The sequence below is a fragment of the Chroicocephalus ridibundus genome, chromosome 9 (assembly GCF_963924245.1).
Source record: "Chroicocephalus ridibundus chromosome 9, bChrRid1.1, whole genome shotgun sequence".
Taxonomy (NCBI): domain Eukaryota; kingdom Metazoa; phylum Chordata; class Aves; order Charadriiformes; family Laridae; genus Chroicocephalus; species Chroicocephalus ridibundus.
The window spans coordinates 44,693,885-44,717,774 of record NC_086292.1 but is presented as its reverse complement, the minus strand read 5'-3'; the positions used below and the strand labels follow the sequence as shown (position 1 = coordinate 44,717,774).

Sequence of the window (23,890 nt, the reverse complement as noted above, 5' to 3'; positions counted from 1 at the left end):
CGATGAATGCTCAGTTATCAACCCCATCACTATCATTGGACACTAAATCAAATTGAGCAGTTATCTACAATCAGAAAATTTCTTTTAAAAATAGGCATACACCTTTAGGCTTAAACTCTCTAATAAGACAATATCCTCTATGGTACGTGTGTGTTCACGAAGGGATATGATTTAAAGTTTCTATACAAAAAGCTTCTGTTCGGAAACAAACTCCAAGTTTAGTGTGAAATCAGGGTTGTCAAACAATAGAAGATATTCAGAATCTACCGGTCATACACAATAATGTTCTGCTGGGGACCCGATCCAAAACGGGTTTTCATGCATGTCATTCGATTTTGGATCCGTCCCTATTTGTGAGAGGTTTTTTTTCATCGCTCCTCTCCCCTTATTTTTGGTGATGATAAAGAAACCTTCTCTCTACCTTAAAGGCTGAGCATCCAAATCATGTATTCATGCAAAATAGCTGTCAAGACTCAGGATATACGTATAATAATAACACCACTCCCCCCTGCCCCGCAACATATTTAGGAAATTGCGGCTTAATATAATGAAATACGTGACGAAAGAATCAATGAATGATATTTTTAACTGAAAATATTTCCTTCTGTCCTTTATAAAAGGGGAAACTGTCACAAGCAAAACTATCCCAAGCATTTACCAGCCCACTGATAAAGTCTATTAGCTGTATTTACCATGCGATGCTGATGATGACAATGGTTTTAAACAAGTCTTGTGTATTTTTAATTTCTAGGATTTCTTTCCCTCTCACCCAGGAATTCTACTACTTTATCCAAGGAGATGTATCATGGCGTGTTTTCTGAAGTCAATTTTTCCCTTTTATTATAGAGAAGGGCAGTCATTTATGTGTAGGGAGGGAGACGGGTACGGTGCCTTTATCTGATCTGTGTCCCCAGCCCCGGCTACAACCTTCATCGACGGCAAATTCCCGCTCTGGAAGATCAGGCCCTACCTGGGCTACTTCTCAGCCAAGGAATGTATCCTTCCCTTCATCTCCACATATCTTACCTGTGATGTATGCTACTTTTTGAGGAGGGAATAATACACTGATATTTACCACAAAAGCGCAGCTTCAAAGCCTTTGTGTGTTTCTCATCTCCAGCCAAAGCTTATTATTTACCACCTTAGAAATCTACCCGGCTAAGGGATAGTAGCAGTTACTGTCTTCGCTTTTACATCCTAATTTTCACGCAGCAAATGCCCTGCATTAGGGCCAGATTCTCACTCAGATGGAAGTTATTAACTTTAAGCAGAACGGAGCCGATTTCAGCCAGCCCCAGCCCGTGCCCTTCTAACTCTGTCGCTTTACAGCATCCCCTTGTTTATTTTATTTTTTTTTTTCTTTGGAGGGCATGATTCTTTAAACTTGTTTGTTTTATGCAGAGCAGCAGCTGATTCCTAACTTTTTTTTTTCCCTCCCCACAAACACATAAAGAGAATATTAATAGGGAATATTAATAGAGCCGAGTGCAGCACGATGCTAGTTAGATTGTAGTAGCTGAGAAATATGAACTAGTGAACATAATCCATAAACTCCATTTGGTTACTATAATACTCCAATCTGTATTTATTACAACCCCACTCTGATGCTTATACAACGGCAATTGCTAGATTTATACACTCTAATGGTTTCACAATAGGAAAAACCTGTGTTCTTTATCTTTCTTTTCCTGTCCAAAATAACCCCTTCCACATATACTTCAGGCTTCTCCGGACCTTGTCTGGGTTTAATCACAGGCTGTGGGACAAAATGTGCATTATTAAGAAATATAAATATTTTCAGAAGCAATCAAAGGGTTGAAAGATTGATTCGGCATGTAGATTGGATTTAATTCGAAGCAGCTTTGTTCTAATGAGGACTACTGGGATACAAAGACGGCAGCCGCTTATGGCCACCAGTTGGGAACTTCGACTCGCTGCAGCAACCTGTCAAGAATTTCAAGAAACTGCCAGGTATTACAAAGCAAAGTGGTGGGGAAGCCGGTGGTCTATTGTTTTCGGCCTCCCTTCTGCGGCTGGATTAGGATTTCATAGTCCTTGTTTTACCGAAGTGACAATTAAGGTTAATTTCTTGCTGCCCACGGGGCCAAATCCCGCAGTCCCTCACCTGGGGGGAAACCCCCATGGACTTTATGGGGGGGCTTTGCCTAAGGGAAAGGTGGCAAAGCTTGGCTAAGCCCCAAGAGCAGCAAATTTGAGAGCTCTGTAGCAATTTGTCCTGCTTCCAGAGCCGGCGTGGTTGCTTTTGCAGTGACTTTTTCTGTTAGACGTTGCCACCCGTGCTCCTAGATACGACAGAACCTTTTTGCACAGGGAGCTGGTTTTTTTTCCTCGCAAAAGCATCCGGAGAAATACAGCTCCGTGTGGGCTTGGAAGCTCCCGTGTCCTCATCGGCTGACCCAGCAGAACTGCCGGACCCATCCCGCTTCCCTGCAACGTCCAGCAAAACATCCTCGAGACGATGCTGAGCAAAACGGGATGCTTGATGGCTTTTTCCCTTTAGACTTAAGAAAACCCCAACAGTAAAATTTCCGAGGGCGCCGTGGGGGGTGTGTGTCACGTCACAGGTACTTGGGGAGCACAAGACCCTGGCAGCTTTCCTAAACGTCGAGCGTACAGTCAGAATCACAATATATACAGGATCAAACACCGACCAGCTTCTCTCTCCCCTTAGCCCACCCCCCCTCGCCTACTTTTGTCCATAAAAGCAATAGAAAGAGAGAAAGCTTGAATTTTCTGAACTGTTTCACCCATCCACAGCTGGAATTCCAAAGTGAAATGAAAATGCCTTTAAAATCAACCCTACATGGGAGCCTGAGAGAACAAGTTTTCCTTTGTTGTAGGGTATAGTATTATTTGCTGTAGGTTTTTGATATACATTCTAAATTAGGCCTGCAAAGGAATGCTTCATCTTTAATTCATCACTCTCAGCTGAAAGAGATTAGCAATGTCTAGCACGCACCCTTCGTATGGTGCTGACCTCATCAAGTATGGCCTGAAATTAATTAGCCTCATTCATTCCAAATGGAAAAGGATAATGGAGCTGCATTTTAGAGATGACCATCACAAATTGTATGCAGCATATTTAAAATCCCTCCCCCCTCGCTCCCCTCCCCATTTTAAAAAAAAAAAAGCTATGTAGATTAAAATTCTTTCCAGAACTTGCAATATGTCAGAATTATCGAGGCATTAGGAGCAGAAACCACTCAGTTTTTATTTGTGGAACTGGGAGCCACATTTTGTGTGTGTGGCTGTAAAAGCAGCACGCCCGTCTTAATGGCAGAACACCTGGAATTAATTTGATATTTCCAGGTGCTCTGGCAAACTGGGGCATCAAGCACTTGATGTTTAAACATTCTTCCACTGGCTTGCTTAAATCAATATGAAAGTGGTGTCCCTTTGTCATTCATACGTGCAAAGTGCTAGCACAAACTCCAGCTTGGCTTCAGAGTCCTACATCACTCATAATCTAATTAGAAATCAGAGCAGAGCTGAAGCAGCATTCTTTGTGGATTCTTGGGCAGCAAATAGGGATACTTGGCTTTTGTTTCCCTCCTCGATTGCATCGTTCACAAGCTTTCACACCACATCTCTAAAGGTGGTTAGGTGCCTCAAGATGTTGACAGACATGAAGGACAAGATTATTTAGGTGCCTACCCCGGGTGATTTCAAATGGAATTAAGCAACTGGATATTACTGGGGGGGGAGAGGGGGGGAGCAGGGGGGAAGAGAAAAATAGGGGGGGGGGAAAGAAAAAGCTTCTAGTGCGTATGAAAAGCTCTAATTTGTTGTCCTAAACTCTAGCAACGTGGGTGATGTTGTTTTCCAGGGTAAAATTGCCTGCAGGGTAAATTTACTGAAGTCTGCTAATTTTTACTGAGGTCAGCGGGTACTCAGTTTTGGGCAGCGCAGCTCAGCTCCTCCCTGGATGGGCACGGCGGTGGTGTGAGCTCCGTTGCTTCCCAAGAGACAGGGAAAGTACTAAAGAAAGCGGGATTTCCCACAGGAATTTGGAAGATGCCCACGTTTAAGACAATGATGAGGATTGGGCCAAAATCCAGATCCAGGCTGGATTCCTCCATCTGAGTAGTCCTGTCTCGACCTACGACCGCTGATGGATCGCAGCGACGTGGACCTCTCCCTCTCCTTACCCCCCAGCACCAGATCACCAAGAGGGGCTGAGATAACGCTGTGAGTAAGAGTCACGTTTTTCCTCACACCAAATAATTCGTTGTGAAACTTCAGATTTTGAAATAACAAGGTCAAAAAAATGGCCTGTATCTGCAATGCCAGGGCCTGGGGAATGTTCCTGCAGTTAGCACACCCAAGGCTGGGTACGCAGGGAAAACATTTTGTGATATGTGCTGTAATCACCTGATAGCCAGGAAAATTGAGAATTAATTATTTCTCTTCAACACAAACAAATATTTGTCTTCCAAAGACTCCATTCATTAAGACTGCCATTGAATCCAGGATTGAACCCATTGTTATTAATTCTAAATGAATTCAAGTTCGTCTACCATGAACAAAGCTGCTCGCCATCTGATAATCCAAATTTGCTCAGGAAAAAAGAATGAGCAAATGTTAGAAGCAGCAGGTGAAATCATACCACAGTTATTAAGCCTTCTTTCAGGGGAAGAACAGGATAGATTAAATTGTTATGTTAGGCCATGTTGTGAGTCCACGTCAATTTTGTTTGAGATCTTATCTTAGCTCAGAACTGTTTCCTCCTAAATTAAACTAAATGCTGAAGACATGAGAAGCATATTGACCCAAAGCTTCAAAACTTTGGACTCAGCAGCCTTCTGATCTTTTGTCCATAGAGTAGCGAGTTGTAAAGCTGTGGAATATTAAATAATCATGATTATCTTCAACTTGCTTAAGTTCATTTGTCATGCTGAAACACTGGCACGGATTTTCCTTACTGTTTTTTCAGAACAAGACATTGATTCTGCCTGAAAGCTGAATTCATTTGCCACTGATCTTACAGACTGTGGTCCTACACTAATATTAAGTCTCGTACACTAATCATGGTCCGTAATTCTGTCTCTGGTGCTCTGAGTCTCTCTTTTGCAAACACCTTTGTCCAAGAAAACAACAAACAAAAATCTTACAATCAAAACGACCGAACTATGCGGGTACTTCGATCAGCTGTTATCGTGCAGAAACAGTTCTTGAGATTCAGAAATGCAGGGTAAATCACCTGGGATAAGAAATCAAATTTAAAAATGAGCTGAACAGACATTTTAAGGAATAAGTAAGTTTCTAAATAAACCAGCTTTTTAATTCCACCTTTTCCGTATTAGTAGTGCGAATCAATATAGTCTGCACTTGGAGAAACCAGGTGAGTTTGAATTGTCATAATTAAATATCATCCTGTTTCTTGCAGCACAGCCAACCAAGGAGTTCTACTCCTGACTCAAGAGTTTTCTAAGGTAGGGACAACTTACTAACTTTTTACAGCAATGATTTAAGCTCCAAGTGGTTCCATCATTTTTTGGAAAACAATCTCTACCAAAACGCGCAACACAATTCATCCCCGGTGTCAGGGCACCAAAGAGATGGAGTTGTAGGAGAAATAGTATTGTTTAGATGCTTTTCAAATACAAACATAACAATGATACATTAAATAATGCAATCTACTCAACCGGACTTCCAATTATCTACACGCAAACTGTGCCTTCATTCATCACTTCATTCACCTCAGCTGTAACGCTGGTTCGTGGTAGATTTTAACACTAAGCCAGAAGTTTGAATGGGAAGAAAAACAAGGAGAGTGCAAAGCTGTATATTAGCTTAGACAAGTAGGATGTCATTGCCAGCCTGAATTTGTTGATGACACCAGGCATTAAGCAAGTAAATCTTTAGCCACTTGAAGCAACAGTTCACTTACTTTCAGTAATGACGTCCAGGAGGCAACGCAGTGGATTTACAACAGTGTGTAGCTATGTACTAATAATGGCCAGTTAGTCCCAACCACAAAATAATGATTCAAAATGGAGGTTCACCTTCACGCTGAAAAAAGTATGTATTTTTTATAATTTTAGTCTCATTTCAAATGTTCAAGAGTCTGGGTTTGATTTTTTTTTTTTTGTTTTGTTTTGGTGGTGGGAAAGGATTTTTGTCTGCAAAATATTGAGCTCACGGAATCATTTGGCCAATTTCCATCCTCACCTAGCAAGGACTATGGAGATGTTCAGTGGTACAAAAGGGCACCCAGCTCCCAGTCTGTGCATTTTTGAGGTCAGGCCTTTCTGTGGGCTGTGGTTTGTCCCCGTTTCTACCAGATATCAGTGATCTACAGCGGTTTTTCCTAAATCACCGGACATTGCAGATCCACACACACACGGTGAGCTCACGTGCTGAAAACAGAAGTGTGTTGAGCAGCCATCATAGTTCTTTGTCCCAGCTAAATTATTTGTCTCCCTTTCTGCAAGACTTTCTTTCCATACATCCTAATTCTACCATCCTTTTCCCCTAATAACAACATAAATGAGTACTCTATAGGTGTAATTACGATAATAGTTCTTTTACCGCAAATACTAGAAGCCTGTAACCTGTAATTCACTTTTTCTGATACTCGTCTATTCTAACACTAGACATGTTATTTTAAAATGTCTAGGACCTGAAAGCGAAATTTATATAGTGATATATAACAGCAATGGAAACTAAGCCTCCTCCTTAGCTCAGTCTTTAGAGCTATGTTGCATCTCTTTGCCAACTGATGCCTTGTTCACCTATAAATATCATACCCACCGCTCCCACAATGGTTCCAACATCAGAGTTAAACAGGAGGAAGCGAGATACGTCTCCATCTGTTTAATTTAAGGTAAGAATCTATGAAAACCCAAGACAGAGAAGCATGCAATGTCTTCTCTTGCATTATTGCATGGCAAATTCAGGGGAAACAGGGACATTTGCTTCTCTGCTGTGAATCTGCCGTCTCTCTTGTAACACCAGCTACCCTTCTGCGATTCTGTGATTCTTTTCCAGGGATGAACCCTCACAAGACCATGATTGGAAAGAGTGGGGAACCAAGGGCACAGAGAGACGGTTGATGCAACTGGTTCTCTCACTGTCCCTGTACGGTGGTTCAGCTCTCAGTCACAGCACAGGGTACCAGAGGCTGGAGGAACACCGCATGACCCGCTCCTGTCCTGCCTCCTCCTCGTCAATCCTGTGAAGTGTACGAAGCCCTGAGAACCAAGCCAAGGTGAGCGCATGACCAGCCGTTTGCTCCTCTCATGGTCTCTACCTGAAGCACAGCGCAAAGTTTCATCCTTTGCTTCTGCAGGTAGGAGCTCAGTCTAATTTACAGATTCAGTGTTGGCGATGAGCAAGACAGTAATGCTGAAATAACCCGTGTGAACCTTTGCCCTCTTCTAGAACTGACGTTCTTTCACCATTTTCTTTCTATTTTCTGGATGAAGCAGCCAGCACGAGGAGGGCATGCTGGTGCACATCCCACTTGAGAGCTGAAAAGAACAAACTGACAAATATTTTTAATATGCTGCAGCTTATCAACATCCCAGTGAATACAGGGTGAATGATATTTTCCATTGGTTATTCATAGATGTACACGGATACGCTGATAAACTGCCATTTAGTCCAGAGGCTGAACAGAAATAAATCGCCAGATAAAATACATTATTCCTAGTAGGTTTTTATGGAATGTGTTCTTGCCCCAGACTCCTCCTGGAACGGGCACCGTAATGCTCCCTGAGACCTGGCAGCCCTTCGAAGCGAGCATATGGTCTGCTCAGCTCTTGCAGTCCTGGTGCACGGTGAGTAAACACGCCGCAATGTCAGAGCAAACAGGAGGCTGTTTAGTAGCATGAAATTCTGTAGCCACTTCAAACTTCAGCAGCACTTCAGAAATGGACGGATTCCCCTTCTCTGCTGTGGCGTGCGCCGTTTGCAGGAGAGGTAGGAGAAAACTGAGACCATCTCTTCGGGGGCGGATGGCGTCTGTAGCCACCGCCCATAAGGCTGATGCTGCTGTGGAAGGGTCCTGGTGTGTCAGAAGTTGCATTTTCTGGTGATACTACGATTTGGCTGCTTTGTTTTTCTGAGCTGTCCCCTGATGCAACGTAACTTGTGCGGTAACTGGAATAGAGAGAGGGACCTGAAGATGAAAACCCCGCTGTTGATCAAGGCTGGCGAAGGGCGGAACATTAGCTGCAGTAATTGTATTTCGGAGGGAGTTAACGAAGCCGGGCTCGTCAACGCGAGCAAACAGATCTGGTCCTGCCTCTGCGCTTCTCGCACTGGCAGAACATTGCACTGAAATCACTGGAGTAGGGATCGGGCCAGGAATGAGTGGCTGAGTTGCAAAGCAAATTAATTCCTGCCAAAAAAGTTCAGCTATGCTCAGAAGTATGTAAAGTGTCTGATTTGAGAAGTGTCAAGTAGCATTTGTGACCAATTATCCAAGATGAAGGGGGCAGAGCTATGTTTACATGTACTAATCTTCAGCCAAAGTTTGAAAACTCCAATTCATGGACACGCATCAAATTTCCGTTCAGGCTTGGCATTTGCCTGTATGCACGCACGCACATTGCTCGGGGATGACAGGAAAACATGATTACGACTTGCAAATAATACGAATAAAAAAAAAAAAATGCTAAGGGAGCTGCCATGCAGCAGCAGCACGGTAATTAAGCCTATACTGTGATAGGCGAAAAAAATCACGGGCCACTGTATGAGTCAAATAGCTTTATCAGCTGAGCTGAAATATGTGTGGTGTGTCTGTATTGTTATTTTTCCACAACCTGTGAAGCTCTGGGAAATGATCTACACAAAAGAATAAGAAGTAAAAGCTGCCTCTGCCATCTTCTGTTTAATTAACACAGGTATACTGACTTAATGCAATTAATCGAGATAGTAGGGATTAAACAGTAACTCGGAGTTGACAGCGAGAATGTTATCGCTGCTATGGCAGAGAAGGGCTAGAAAATGATAGTGGTGACTAGAAACTTTGTGAGTGAGAACAAGCTGTTCTGGAGTTTGGGGTGGGTTTCGGAGGTTTATGCAGATCTATTGAAATCTAGGGGCAGCTGATTTTTCATGTGGCCAAGTGTTTATCTGCCCCTGCCCTTCCCCTTCCCCTCTCGGACCTTCCAGGGCAACCCCCAGCTTGGCAACAACTTTTAAAGTGATTCCTCTTTCTTCTAACAGGTTCCTGATGCTAAGGGTCTGACCTTAAAATGTGCAGTTCACAGGGCAAGAATGGGTACCGCAGTGAGCTTCTGGCCTTCAACCCTTCCAGATACAGCTATTTTGGTAATCAGAAGACTATATTCATGACGGGTGAGCGAACAGAGCCTTCCAGTGAAGGCTTTCTCAGCACATTAACGCTATCACTGCTGGATGCTGTGTCCCTCTTCAGGTTGCCTGTGTCTACTTAAGACCCTAAATGCAGATTTGCAGAAGTCTGCAGCTTTCTGTAACTTCATAACCACGCCTCAGTGCCTGCTGCACCTAAAAATGGAACCATTCCTCCTGGGCATTTCCACGTAGACTTGGGGAGAACCGCAATCACGTGCCGCCGTGAGCAGTTCAGACTTGGATTTCTCGTCTGCAGGAGAGGCACAGCCTGGTTTGCCACAATGCAACTGTCCTCATTAATGTACTTCAAGCCCTGATGTACTGGGACCACCGTGGTTGGGTAAGAAGATGGCTGACTTTTCCGGGCTCATTCTCTTGGCTTAAGAATGTTAAATTGGGTGATAATGAGTAGTAACCGTGTCTCTTTTTATGGTGAAGTTGACACTTGCCTTCTAGTAAACAGACACAGAGATGACCCTCCTCATTTCGCACAGGTCACCAAACAGCCCCGGAGATGGTAAGGGTTATTGGCCATTTACCAAACTCTGTTTGACTTGGGTTCATGGGTGAGAGATGAAAGGCGCTATATTGCATTACCAATCCCTGGGGCCACCGGGTCTCCCTGAAGAAGCATTTCATTTAGCAAGGCAACCGCTGGCCCATGGGAATCGGAGAGTTAAGAAGAGGAGGATGCAGTTTCAATTGCAAATGCTTCCTTAGGGCAGATGTCTTAAAGCCACACGGAAACTCACTGCTTCAGTGTCCCAATAATTGCCCCAGGACACTCAATGGCCAGCAGATTTTTCCCTTAATTAATCTCCCCTTCTTCCCACCAAAACATCCATTAGGTTACTCCTGGTGTTTCTGCCTCTGCCCTATTCTGTTTTGCTCCACCTCCCTGGGGGAGATGCCTCATACCTGGGGCAAGCCCAACGTGGCGGGTATGAACTGTTACCTTTTCTAAGAGCTTCAAAGTCTAGGCAGCACGTGTTCTCCCTGTCTCCCAGATGAAATAAACTGCCCTGGTATCGCACGTAGAGCTGTCGGGAGCTTGGGAGCAGAGAAGCCTTCTCCCAAACTTCCCAAACTTTTTCAATATCCTAGAGCCGAGATGCTGACTGATTTTCTTGGCTATAGTGGAGTGGTCCTTGCTATCAGGGTAGTCCTTTTTACAGATGATGGATGCAGTGCTTAATGCTGCAACGGTTACAGGAAGAACATCTGCTGCTCAGACAGACCAAGAATTCAACCCGGGCCCGTTCTCAACTTCTTACGATCTCAAAATCCAGTGCTGTTCCAAATTCATCAGCACTGGTCAAAATCCGCTTTCACTTTCCTCCCTTGCTGTTTGTGATGCGAATCATGAGATGTTCAGGAGTCGCATTTGTTGTTTGAGAGTTTTACATCATGGGTGTAACACTGCATCTGCTGAGTCAGCAGTTCTTTATGTGCGTGTTTGTTTATTTATTTAATACTCTGTTTCCAGCAAGTTCTTGTTACCCAGTTCCTGCTGACAACCAGGGAAGAGGCACAAGTCAACTGAGAAAATGAACGACTTCAAGGCAAGTGAAAAGAATAGTAAATGCAGGCCATTCATGTGACAGGATCCGATTCATTTTTATGCCAGGGAGATTTTTTTTAAATGGGACTTCTCCCAGTGGAGAGCTCACAATGCTCAAGGCCCGCTTCACTATAAAGACAATACATAATTATTTGGGCCTTATTATTATTTTTTTTATCACTCGTTTTTCCAGTCATGTGGAGCGAGGGCACAGATGAGATCAGGACCCAGTTTATTGCCTTGCACTGTTCAGATCGTACACTCACTGTGCTGTACGAGCCTATAAAAGGTCCTACCTGTCTGCTTTATGGAGGCAGACAAATGCACCCAGGCGGAAGGTTGAAGTGACGGGTCTGAGATGGCAGAACCCATCAGCAGCAAAAGTGGCAACTCAGCCTGAGACACTCCTGTCGCTGGTTGCTTTAGACGTCTTTTCTTCTTACGTTTATTTTGAACCACTGAAATGATGAATTGAATAAATGCCACGTCCTTTGAAGCACTATTTATTGTGTTTATAGAAAACAGATTATCTGTTCTCTCAGGCTAGTGGAGGTTATTAGGAGCGATAAACTCATCAGGAAAAAATGTAGGGTGGGTGTGACGGAGAAACTTGTGTTTTATTGCGCAGTGCCATCTTAATCCCTGGTTGTGGCGTGACAGACTACGCGCTCTCAGTGATACTGCGCCATCCTGTTCTCTGCTTTCAGGCTGGGCTCATGAGTTGGATTTGGAAGAAGCAACTTTCCTGCAGATATGTGGCTGGAATACGAAAGCTATTCCAAGGTAAGCAGATTTTTGTTCAATTTGGGTTTTATGCAACGTATAAAGTCCATACGACGTTTGTTGTTAAACCTAGCCTAGTTGTGAAACTGTTTAACCACGACTTGTTCAATCCAATAAAGCATACCTGTGTACCATAGCCACACCTGCTCTAGTTATATATTAGAATTATTTCACCAGGTCAGCCCTTTGAGAGCTGGCATTTCATCACAAAGGATTCTATAACACACATCGGTTGTGCTATCTCTCCACTTTCTCATGAACTGGGTGATTTTCTTAAGTCTATTTACATTTTACTTTATCATAACACTTACATATTTTCTTATTTTAATAACTGAGACAAAAATAATAATTTTTAAATAATTTTTACAAAAATAACAAGAGCTACAGAACAACTCCCAAAGACTGAATGGATATCTGTGATAATTTCTTCTTCAGTACTTGCAGGTCTTGGGTTATCTTATGCAACTTTTCCACTTTGACTGGAGCTTTACTCTTTGGTAGTTTTGCTCAGACGCAGAAGGTAGCGATAACAGATAACAGCGTATTAGAGGTTTCTTTACAGATGAAATCAATGAAGTGTCCTGAAGTGTAGTAACTACTCAATAGCAGCAACTTCTGTGATCCTCTGTGCTACTGCTGCTGCTTTGAAACAATTTATTTAGTCATTTGGACTTTAACTACTCAGACACATTCCTTCCTGCTGCAACAGCAGTGATACAGGAAGGCGCGTTTTAAACCACGCAGTCGTGTCCATCCTGCATTTCATGAGGGGTTATTCTTGTCTCAGAGATGAATCATTCAAATACCCTTCCGCGGATTCCAGGTGAGTTACTCACATTTAGATGCTTCCAAGTAATACACAGAAAGGTGCTGAGAAAATTACGAGTCTCTGCCTAGTCAAAAAAAAAGAAAAAAAGCTCAGCGAAAGTAGATCCGAGGAAAATACTTGTCCTAGTGCTCAAAATCTTTCTAAGGAGACCTGGGGCCAAAGGGCTTCTGCCTTCAAAAATGTGTGGCCATCAGGAATGCACAGAGCTTGCTCTACTGACTGACCCATCAGCTGCTCTCTGTCCCCAGAAACAGTTCAGGAAATGACTGAAAGTATCTGAAGAGATAAAAAGGATAATTAAGTTTCATTGTGGGAATAAGAGGGTAATCTGTCCAGACAAATCTAGGACCTAGTATTGAAAAATGTAGAATCTGAATATAAAAAAATGAGTAATTTTGAATAAAGATGTCTATCAGGACTGTAAATTCAGAGAGTAAAAAGGTAGCTTTGCTTAATAGACCATCTCTCTCTCCATCTTCCTCTAACTCATTTTCTTGTTCTCTTTCTTCCTTTTGTGTGATTGCAAAAAAATACGCGTGTAAAATCTGATATTGAGAATGCTTGAGCTTCATTTCAATCTTCTCTTCTCAAACTGTTTTGTTCCACTGCGAAGATTCCCCCTACGAGATAACCTCAGCCATGACCGCACTGGGCTCGCGGGGCCACTTACTCGCAGAGAGAACAGCTATATTTTGAGGAGCCTCTGAGGTAGCCAGCTCCGCGCTCTTCTGAGGCTCTTAAAGATGTTTTGGAGCTGGCATGAGAAATCACCTGGGACTCAGAGCAGATCACAAGGTGCTTAGGATGATATTTTCTCTGGGCCTTTTTTCGCTGAGCAGAATTGCTGCACTATAAACAAATGCGAGTTTTGCCTCATTCTTAGATACCGTGAGTTATGAAAGCCCACTCTGGATGTAATGAATGTATAGATCATTCTGACCAGATCATAATCTACGAGTAAATAATGTTCCCCAAAAATGTATAGGTGAAATAAAGAACTTCTTGCTACTGTTGCTATATTGGTATCACGGATTACTGATGAGGCCAACATGATCCTGAAGCTCTGTGCTACTGATGTTTAAATACAACGCAGAGCTAACTACAGGGTTTGGTGAGAAAATTCCTTCCTGGATTAGGATATTGAGGATTTATACTGCTGGAAACAGAACAAGAAACTATACAAAATTTACCTGTCCCTAGACTTTATCACAAGCCATAAACTTCTGTTCGCTGACGCGTTCATCAACACTTATGAAACTTTCCCATTGGGCTTCCCTGATTTTGGTAGTGATATTAATAAGCAAATCATACAGAAATTTTCAGAATGAGTAGGATGTGATATAGCAAACTCCTGTAACACCTATGACTCTTCACTGTCCGTGGAGGAAGCCTGAGGATACTGGGTTGTCTAAGACCTATGGCCAATTGTTAACACAGTCTCTAGGCCATGGGAAGGTCAGATTTAAAGAAGATGGCACTTAAGGGACATCTGCGTGACACATGCTACAGTGTCCAGAGATCGGAGTCTATGTATTTTGCTCTAAATCTAGAGAGGAAGTCACTAGAAAAAAAAAAAGGGAGAGAAGCACGGGGGAATAAAAGTACTTTTGAAAGAGAAGAAATCTACATTTCAATGAAAATCCTTTCAAGGCATTTCAAATAAGAGTCTGAGAGAAATAATTACAAAGTTTGGAGAGAAAGAACGTTAGCTTTGATATCTTTTTCTTCTATGAAGCAATTAAAATAAGCAATTTTTCAAATACTAAGCAGAAAATTACTAATGGCTGAACCCAAAAGCTTTCATTTCCTTCTTGGGGCCTTTATTCTTCTAAAAAAAGACAAAAAAAAAATGTGAAGGTGGTTTTCCAGATAGATTAATGCATAAAGCAGTCGCTAGTTGGATGTCATAAAAACTACAGCAGCATAGAATAGCTGAGATTAAGAGCTAGATCTAAATCATGCAACAGTCCAGTTAATATCAATGTCTAATTAAGAAATGCATAAGAAGTCTGTAATGTTGATTTGATGGAGAAAAACTCTAATAGGGTTTCTTTTGGAATTTTCCATTTCAATTGCTGTGTAGACTTTTAATGGATGTCCTATCCGGTCTTTGGTATTAGCAGGAATCACGCTCAAATTAAAACCAAGGCCTAAAATGGAACACAGGTAGACAAATTAGCTCATCTGCGAAGCAGTCTGGGTAGAATGACAATGTGAGCTCAAGCCGAAATTTTAGTACAAATAAAAGAGAACAAATGTCTCAAATCCGGTGTGGAAACCCTATCTGCTTATCGCTTTAAACAATTTAAACCCCTGTAATTTTAAACAATGCAATGTTAGCCCATTTCCCCGCCTCACTAAGCCCACCGCAATCCCTGACAATTCATATTTAGAAATCCAGACCACTAAGCATTATTAATTAGCCTTTTTAAATAGGAAGGCTTTCTATAGTTATGTATATTAGTAGTACGTAGAGGTGGGCTCTTCTTTGCTTGCAATGGGATTTACAGCCCCCGGTTCCCTATCACTACCAATTAATGCCGTAAATCTCCCACTCCTCTCTGGGTAACTAAAGCTCTTAAACTCTTTGAGCAAAACTAAACCTGCAGCATCCGCTGCGTCACACACCTCATCCGGGATGTTCGGCCTCTAGGTATGAAAGGGGAACTGGTTTTACGCTGCGCGTCACTAATGCCCCAAAGTTGTTAAACCAGGAGCAGTGTAACTGTGTTAGGATGCACAGATCCGCACCGCAAAGAAGGAGAAAGCATAGCGCTGGATTAAAGCAGCAGCGTATTTGTTATCACCACTTTGTTGTTGACCCAACAAATCCGGAGGGAATTATCTCAAGAATCCAGGAAGACGGCTAACTCAAAATAACCCCTCTGACCCAGGCAGCAAGCACACTGGGGAGTAATTTTTAAGTTCATTAGAACACATTAAAATACAATACGTTGGCCATGGTAAAGCGAGGCATATGATTCCATCTGTCTGCATATTTCTTTCCAGTACTAAATCCATCCAGAGACCTTTCAGAGTTGTATCATTAAGTCTTGCCACTTCACTTAGCAAACAGAGAGTGGAAGAGACGCGGTAAAAATCAGAATCACAACGAAAGTTTGGCGCTTCCAAGTCACTGTCGTTGCCTGAAATGCCAGCGATCCAAATTCATGCCTGGCATTACTCCGTTGATCAATGAGGCACAAATACATCATATTTAATAGTGATACCATGGCCCTGAGGGATGCTCCAAGGATTTTTCTCCTTGAGAGAGTTGGGAAGTGAGGCATCTGCCGTCTGAAGGGTACAGAAGGTCTAATGTGAGGACATTCAGGTCATCACAAGAGTCTGACTTTTTTACCCGCCTCTTGACTGTATGACTGGGGAGGTGCCATGGGTAAAGATGTTTTCTAGATGATTGTTCAAATGGAGCACTGCTCTAGCAGGGCGCTTTGTCTGCAAGCTTGGTTGGATTTATGCAATACTTAGGAAAAAAAATGAGTAGGAAGCAGACTGCCTTTTGCAAAAACATGCAAGAGACAAAACCAAACAAACCTTAACTTGTCCAACACACTTGAGAGCCACAAATTCTGTTACAGTTTTGCTAAATGAGAAGAAAAATTCTCCTTTCCTCCATAAAACCATCCTTTTAGACATTACTGCAGTCATGACCTCACCGCAGTTCCTGGATTCTTTCTGAAAAGATTAAAATGAACTAATACACCAGTGATCTCATCACAGCGTAAAGGACATCTTACACAGGGGGAAAAGAAAAAAATCAGAACTCCAGTGCTTCATTTACATTGAGTGTAGAAAAAGCACCATAACCTCATTGTGGAGAAACACTAAGGGTACAAAGCCAGAGAGGCATTTTTCCACCTTCTTATGAACTATTTGCATTTGTCCTACCCGATCCTGCCTGTCGCACCCATCGTCCTTTTAGCTGTCTCCACATCTATTCTCTTTCCTTTTTTCCTGCCTTTATCTATACATTCCCTTGTCTCTTCTGTGCCTTTCTTACACGTTTTAATGTACCCAACCACTTTGAATCGTATTCACTACTATTCTCAACTACCTCCAAACTATACTTTGCAGAGTATACGCATACAATCATGTTACATAAAAGTACTGACACATACTTCATCTATAGCTCATATTACTCTGGGTAAGAACACCTTTCCTACATGTATATACAGTTTTCAGGTCAACGGGTCATGGACTATGACATCTCTCATCTACTTTGGAGCTGTTGTATCTGCTAGCAAAAATCAGGAGAATGAGTAGGGAGAGATGCTTTGTTTTCTTTGGTAGGAGGGCCTATAAATTACTGTTCCTTTAACTGAGGATCCCACCACGTTTTTAATGTATCATATACTGAGGTTGGAAACTAGAAAATCTTCAGAACATGATGAGTATAGTGTTAATAATGTAATCTTACCTCTTGCACCCAGAGCTACACCTCAACTCTGGCTTGAGATCACACCCTTAAGCAATGAGGTGACAAACCGGTTTCCTTTCTCAGGCTGAATGTCACGTAACTGCCCAGGGGCCCGTTCCGGTGGCGGTAGCGTCCCCTGACTTTTCAAGAGGAGTTGTGCTGTGCAACCCCTTCCCACCCTGTAGGCTTGGCAGGAGGAGACAAAACTGCTCATTTCCCTCTGTGGACATTTCTCAGCCAAGGAAGGAAAGCCACGAGGCATCAGACCGTAGGCTGGGAGGCACCAGAACACCCACCTGTTAGACACTGACAAAGAAACCTCCAAAAACCATTAAGAGGAGATGAATTCCCAGGGCTAACGCAAACTGGTATAAAGGGTGATGGTGCCTTTCTACCCACGCACAAGTTTTGTTACCCCTAGATGAGGCAGCAGACAAACAAATCCTACCCCATATGCTCTGCAGTTGATAGATCTGCTTTAGTGAAGAGAGCCCCGATCAGTGATGGGCCAACAAGCAATGCAGAGCACCTGTTACCAACAAGAAAATAGTGGGTGAAGAGCTCTTGTAATTCCTGGCCCCAGGAGCCTGTCTGAAGGCACAGGTTTCCCAAGGCAGAGGGGAGCTGGAGAACTTGGGATGTACAGCGAGATCTCACCAGGTCAGCTCAGTCCAGGCCAAAAGACTGGGGCAAGGTCCTCAGCTCTACTCCAAGTTCATTCCCCTATTGATTGTGAAGAGGTATTTGTAGTATAGATCAGGACCTTGAACCAAGACTGGCCTGCCAGCTGAAGTTATACAAACTAAATTGTATATTCCCCAACTACAGATAAAACCAACAGCCAATTTTAGCCTAATCATCACTTCTACGAGAATAAAGAGGAACTCTTTGAGTTTCTATTTCACAACAAGTTCCCTTGGATATAATTCTTCCTTTCCAGGTTAAAGAAGGGCTGTAGCTAATACATATCCTGAGTCATAACGTGGATTTGCACCCTTCCCATTAAATATAGCTGGTTTGTGTCCAAAGCATCACTTCTGTTCCTAATGCTCACTTATATCGTTACAACTTCTACATTAGTTGCAGGTGTGAAATGCTAGTGATCCAACTTCTCTTGCTGTCAGCAGGAGAGTAATGTATGTCAAAGGCCCGATTCTCAGAGGTGAGGTCACCAGGATCTCCGTTTGCACACCTGCTTTGCTAAACACAAAACTCTTGGAGATTTGCAAAGCTTCAACATGCACAAAATGGGATGAGTTCACTGGGTTCCATACATAAGAAACTCTTTGTGCTTCTCATTTAGTGAGAAGGTTGCAGAATTTTCCCTCTGTGCAAAGTATTTGCTGTTTTACAACAGACAGCGTTTTGGTAGTCTTCATATGTGGGTACTTGTATGTTCTATAGTAATAAGGAAAAAGGCCACATTTCTCCATGTTACATGATATAAGAGAAGTCAGGATACCAGCAGGTTAAAAAAGAGCCCAATACATTAAGCAGCTTCAGAAAGTTACTGGTATTCAACGTATCCCCGCTTGGACCATGCAGATGTTGAGATGAGGAGACTGCCTGATCAGAGCTCCTGGGAGGATGATGCTCCTGGAGCCTGCCTTACGCAGAGGCATCCAGATTTGGTTTTGAGGGCTTCAAGAGAAGCATTCAAATATTTCTATTTCCTGCTGTTAGTAGATTTCTTTTCATACCTCAGAAAAACTCTTCTGATTCTAATGTGTTTGCACTTGATGCCTGAATAACGGTTCCTGCTCAGGAACCTCTAATACACAGTATTTTCTACCTTCTGTATTTTACATGAGCTCAAAGACTAATCGTATACATATACGCACGTAATTCATTCTTGATTTCTGATAATCTAGAATATCCTTCAATATATTCAATAAAGATTCCCACGAGTAATTTATACAGACTATTTTTCGTCTTCATGTATGGTAAATATTTGGCCTTTTAATGTCATCTGGTTATGACATCATGATTCTGTTTTTTCTGGACTTATAGGACATTTTGAACATTTTGGAGCATCATTCACCACTATGCACTACACTTTTCCTCCTTCAGTTGACTATTTCTGAAGTTTTTTGGGATAGTGGAACCAAAATCGGTCTTAATATCCAAAACGAGAAAATGGAGTTGGTCATCAGCTACATGTTTTGTTAAATGGAATTTAGACCTACCACCCCCATAGCGGCTTAATTTAATTAAAACGAAGTGATTTCAAAAACCCATGGGGTACTGGGGAAAGCCATGAGCAGATCACACAAGTCAGTAGGTTTCATAAACATCTGAGCCCCCAACCCTGAGACTGTGCTGCTTAAAATGGACATCTCCTTAAGGAAGCTCTTAAAAACAATTTTCAGAAGGATCAGAAGAGGCGCACTTTTAACACTGAGGAAGGGAAGCATTTGCTTTTCAGAGAGAAGTTTGATTCTGGAAAAGACTCATTATTTCGGTATGTTAAGGGAACTGCGCTGTGGCAGACAGCACGGCTTGTACGGCTCTTCAGGGAAGTGGTTATTGAACTAAGAGGTGTCCTTTTCCCCCAAAATTTACACCAGAAATACAGAGTAAAAGTTTGTCATGTTTCATCAGACTGACTTCGTTGCCTTTCTGAGTAATAGAAATTACATTTGTTTCCCTGGGCTGTAGAATATGGACATAATAAACCCACAAAAAGAAACAGGGAAAAAGAAGAGATACTCATTTTCTTGGGATGAAATACAGAAAACTTGGGCTTGAAAAACGTTTGAGTATAATATGATCTAGATTTTTAAAGAAAGTTTAAAGAAACATTTTCCAAGTGCATGCCTGTTAGTTTTATTTTCATTTTTGCTGCGTATAATTATGAGAAACTTACAGACAAGTCATAAGATTTTTAGTTTCTGGTGAGAATTGCCTTTTCCAAGATAATTCGGTATGCTATTACTTTAGCCCACTGGGTATCATGTAGGAAAGGTGTAAGATTATGCACATGAATATTTCTGTCTGCCACTTATGCGTGCTGAGACAATATCAACTTATACTTTCTTTTGTCATTGGTCCTTATTCCGTAGAGGATAGTCTTAATTACCAGCAAGACAATTTGGTAATACCATGTAAAGCGTTACAGCATCATTTCTGTGATGATTTACACCTGCTAAGCATCCAATCACTGAATTTTAAACTGTATTTTAAGTTCAGAAGATAGGGAATATTTTTTCTACAGGACACTTTCTATTTTTAGTAGAAATACTGTCCTTTGTTTAATTTATTGGCACAGTTCTTCTAAACGATAAGGCGCTTTTGAACGTGAAGACACCATTTTTGCACATTTGTGCTGCCCTGAAAAATTAAGAGCACACTTCTGTACTGGCTTAGATCAACTCAAGCCTAAACGCCTAAAGGCTATTTTCGACAACTGTGCATGAGGGACGTACCTTTACAGGGATTCTAAAGAATACGAAACTAAAAATATCTCAGTTGCAGAGCAAATCCACTGTATTCCTTCCTCCACTTTGTGATTATGGTTATATACGTTTTTTTTTTTTAACCCTTGCAGGTTTATTCCGAAATCTTCCATTGACTCCAACAAACTCTGCTTTCTGCTGGATTAAGGAAGATGTTTTGTACATCAGATCTGCTGTCCCACTAATGAAATGGGGAATTTTATAAACACAGCAGGGAGGGTAAGTGCCCAATAGAAAAGATGTCAGATGGACATCCCAAAATTACAGTCTACTTGTAACCGAAATAAAACAAGGAATGCTTACTAATGAGTCACGAGTTTCTTTATAATTGCTTTCACATTTGGGGTAACTTTTTCGCAAATCATCTACAGAAACCCTGCAATTCGTGGGACTTTTGATCGTGCTTATGATCAGAACAACACATCTCATATATGATAAAATTACTTATGTTGGGAAGGATTTTCTGCTCCTCAAATTACTTTTCTGGGGCTTTATTTCAATCACCAGCTATTTTCTTATCCTCCTCCTCATTTTCTATTTCTAATATAAACCCAGGAGTTCTTATCAATTTAGAAGAGAAATAAAACTAAAGAAAATTCAAGCACGGTCTATTGTAAAGTTCTAACTCAGATAATAAGAATCTGTTTTGCGCTGTACTTCTCTCATGAACTCAGTTTTCCATAGTGCATTCAGTGTTGTAATAATGCAAATCAAATACAATTTTAATAACTCCTTCCATTAAAATGATCTATTAATGTTTTAAGACTCCAACACTTATGAGCATGATTTTAATTGCATGATTTTGCTGCGGGCAGGTTTTATAGATCTGCCTGATCTTCAGATATTTGCACCGTTAGGATTATCTTAAAGAAATTAATTTTTGGAAGAGTTTCAGTCTCAGTGACAACAGTTGAGTACGATGGTGGCTGTCTTGTGGGTAATTGTGTGTATCTGCTTCCACGCAAAGGAAAACTAGATAAATTTAGAACTCTCTGAAAGGAGATGGCTGAGGTTTATACAATGACAAATGTTATGAAGGGCGTTCTGAAGAGGGAAACATCTACGGACTATGTTAGTGTAAGGAGCAAAAGAGGCTTAAAGTGAGCACAATTTTACATTTGTTATGCAGCACGATTAAATTGTGGGACTTTCTGCCACAGAATACCAAAACCATAATCAGATTAAAAAAGGGCTAGAAATTCACGGAAGAGTTCCTTTGTTACCATTAAACACTCTTGTTTTATGCAACTTCTACTGTCAGTCTCTGTAATGCACTGAGTGATAAGAACAAGGAAAACACATCAGCAGAATTAGTTTGTTTGGCTTCTGACATTTCTCTGTATATCTGCTAGGCGTTTCTGCCGCAGACAAGGTGACAGGCTAGGTGGACCTTTGGTCTAACCCACCACAGCCACTTCTAGGCATGACAAAGCTTGTTCCCGTCTCCAGAAACTTGTGAAAAACCTCAGGTTCTCTTGTCATTCTGTGGAGCGGGATGAGGAAAACGAACACCATGGGCCTTGGGAAGAAGGTAAGCGGGGCAGCAAGAGTTGCAAAGAAAGCATTTGCTGAGTGACTTATGAGGGCCCTTACCTTGACATGGTCCCCAGGCTTTATCTCTAGTGGTAGGCTCTTGGCCACTGGCATGCCGGCTCTCCTGCCCGTACGTGCTGTTCTTCCCCTTGAGCATCACTTGAGATCTGCAGCAGGAGGTTCCTTCCTTCAAGATGAACCGAAACATCAACACAATCTTGCACTCTTGATTCAACATTTCTTCTTGAGAGAATTTGCTCCAACTTTTGTTCGTGGCAAATGCCTACATAAGCCTTGAACAAATGAGCGTTAAGAAGTGGTAATTTCCTTTGGGGGTTAGAGAATTGCTATTTACTGAATGCTGTTAATTGTATGCTGAGAAATGATTCCTTGTCTGCAAAAATAGCATGTTCGTTAATGAATAAGGCTTTAATCACTCCAACAGTGTTAGTTCTCCTGCCTATTTGCTAAATTCTGTGTTTGGCATGACAGGTAAGAAGAAAATTTCCTCTGATATATCAAGTATGCATTTTCCTTGCAGGATGCGGTCCTAACGGAAGGACTTGCTGAAGAGTTTACACACTGGCAAAGAAATAGTACAAGTTGCACAAAACCCGTGACAAATTTTTACTTCATCAGAAACAGTTTAGATCAGTCCTATTTGAATGTAACAGAAAGGACAACAGGCCATACATATACAGGCCTTGAGAAAGACAAGCTTTTACATGAATGGATACCAAGAAGCATGTATCATTTCAGCAGTATTTGAAATTTTCAGTGCCAGATCAACTGAGAGCACGATGTTCTCAATTTTCCCTCCTCAGAAGCCACTCCAAGCAAGAACTCCCTGAGATATTGAATTGATGACAAAAGTGGATTTATGCCTGGGATTTTCCATGAAAACTTTGTATTGAAAAATGACAGACAGGCAAAAAAGTTTGGAGGGAACAATGTGATTTTCATGAGGTTTCTCAAGTGAAAAAAAGATGTTAAAGACACTTCAAAATTATTGCAAGCGTCCTGATATTTTTCTAAATGAACATCTATTTGCTTTGAAATATGTTTTGGTTTTAATTTTTAATTTATAAGTGAAAGCAAAAAATGAAATATTTTTAAATTACTGAAGCAAATGACTCAGTCTGATTTTTTTTTTGTTTTAGCAGGTTATTGGTTAGCCAGAGAATTAGTTGAAAAAAAAAAAAAAAAAAAAGAAAACTTGAAAACTCCCAAAGGACACAAAAAAGCACTTCCCTGCCAGCTATAAAATGACGGAAAAATATAATGACACTTTCACTTAGCACAAAGATTTAGTAAAATACTGACATTTTCACAGAAGTTGCAGAGACTTGAACTCGGACATGCTTGGGGTTTCTTTCCAAGGGGGATGCTTACATATGGTAAGGGATCATGTTTTTACTAGACCTGGTCATGCATATTCTTAAATAGGTGGAGGTATTCCAGCCTCTACAGGGGTTATAGTCCCTGTTTCATAGGCTGTCACAAGAAGGAGGGCGAGAAGCATGAGCAGGAATTTCAGTTTTAGTTCAGACTACTGTGTTTAAACAGAAAATTATGATTAAATCTTAAATAATTTAAAAGTGGGCTATCCAAGGAGAAAGAGCCCTGGGTGCCAGGAAGGGTTAAGCTTTGTAGCAGGGAGAGGGAAGGCCTGTATAGCTACACTGTGCGGTGATAAAGGTGTAGGGCAAGAACATCCTTAGTCTGCTCAATGTGTCGGGAATTTCTCTTCTGAACTATTCCCTCCACCTTGCTCCAGAACACCCTCCGTCCTTTTATCTGTGAGCTATCTCGAAGTTTATTGTCTGCCTATCGCCTCGGCTGAACCACGCTAATAGTCAGCTAATTACATGTGAACACTCTAATTTGCTTTATGTCTCTCTCGAAAAAGCGTGCGTGTGCAGGCATGCACGTGAGTAAACTTTTCC

At 41.7% G+C, this 23,890-nt stretch overlaps 1 long non-coding RNA gene across 14 annotated transcripts in view; it reads left to right on the top strand.

Moving 5' to 3' along the window:
- Positions 1-23,017, top strand: part of LOC134521150 (uncharacterized) — a 36,912-nt gene extending 13,895 nt beyond the window's left edge. For 2 of the 14 annotated variants that reach the window (XR_010072644.1, XR_010072646.1), the window contains exons 4-11: positions 4,025-4,209; positions 5,408-6,847; positions 7,012-7,231; positions 7,707-7,802; positions 9,196-11,689; positions 20,504-20,630; positions 21,764-21,942; positions 22,486-23,017. This is a non-coding gene — a long non-coding RNA (uncharacterized LOC134521150). Of the gene's footprint in view, positions 1-751; positions 1,972-4,024; positions 4,210-5,407; positions 6,848-7,011; positions 7,313-7,706; positions 11,690-20,503; positions 20,631-21,763; positions 21,943-22,485 lie in introns of all 14 variants that reach the window. The other 12 variants (XR_010072652.1, XR_010072653.1, XR_010072654.1 and 9 more) reach the window with 12 other exon arrangements.
- Positions 23,018-23,890: the final 873 nt, after the last annotated feature.